Source organism: Glycine soja, chromosome 1, assembly GCF_004193775.1.
Source record: "Glycine soja cultivar W05 chromosome 1, ASM419377v2, whole genome shotgun sequence".
Classification (NCBI taxonomy): Eukaryota; Viridiplantae; Streptophyta; class Magnoliopsida; order Fabales; family Fabaceae; genus Glycine; species Glycine soja.
The window spans coordinates 23,837,270-23,838,356 of NC_041002.1; the positions used below are offsets into that span (position 1 = coordinate 23,837,270).

General features: G+C 46.1%; 1 non-coding gene across 1 annotated transcript; it reads left to right on the plus strand.

The window, feature by feature from the left end:
- The first annotated feature begins 625 nt into the window (after positions 1 to 625).
- LOC114368418 lies at positions 626 to 732 on the plus strand. The gene has a single exon (XR_003657338.1). It is a non-coding gene; the product is annotated as a small nucleolar RNA R71 (small nucleolar RNA).
- Positions 733 to 1,087: the final 355 nt, after the last annotated feature.

Genomic DNA, 1,087 nt, shown 5'->3' on the forward strand with positions numbered 1-1,087 from the left:
TTGCTGTTGTTGGATTGGTGGAGGAATGTATGGTCTGCTTGGGCCAGCAGCATTTTGGAAGGAAGGAGCAGGCTGCTGTTGTTGTTGCTGAGGGCTGGACCATCTGAGGTTAGGGTGATTCCTCCATCCAGGGTTGTATCTGTTGCTGGAAAGGTCATAATTGCTCTACTGTGGTTGATTTTGCTGCTGAGGTTGAGGAGGTCTATTGTAAATATTTGCAGCATAAGCTTCAGGCTGCTCAATTGCTCCAGGTTGCTGCATGGAAGGGCAAAGGTCTGTATGGTGGTCAGCAGAGGAGCACAAACCACAAACCCTTGCGACAGGTACAGATTTCTGATTCAAGGCCAGCTGGGTTACCAAGTTGACCAACGCATCCAGTTTGCCTTCAAGCTTCTTAGTTTCAGATGATGCAGATGGGTTTGTAGCTACCTCATGTACTCCTCTAATGACTATGGCATCATTTCTGGCGCTAAACTGCTGGGAGTTGGAGGCCATCTTCTCAATTAAATTTATGGCTTCAGCAGGAGTCATGTCTCCAAGGGCTCCACCACTGGCAGCATCTATCATACTTCTCTCCATATTACTGAGTCCTTCATAAAAATATTGGAGAAGAAGCTGTTCTGAAATCTGATGGTGGGGGCAACTGGCACATAGTTTCTTAAATCTCTCCCAGTACTCATACAGGCTCTCTCCACTGAGTTGTCTAATACCTGAGATATCCTTCCTGATGGCTGTGGTCCTGGAAGCAGGGAAAAATGTTTCTAAGAATACTCTCTTAAGGTCATCCCAGCTCGTGATGGACCTTGGAGCAAGGTAATACAGCCAGTCCTTTGCCACTCCCTCTAATGAATGAGGAAAAGCCTTCAGAAATATGTGATTCTCTTGGACATCTGGGGGTTTCATGGTGGAGCAGACAATGTGAAATTCTTTCAAATGTTTGTGCGGGTCTTCACCTGCAAGGCCATGAAACTTTGGAAGCAAATGAATCAGTCCAGTTTTAAGAACATATGGGACATCCTCATCAGGGTATTGGATGCACAAGCTTTCATAGGTGAAATCAGGTGCAGCCATTTCCCTTAGAGTCCTC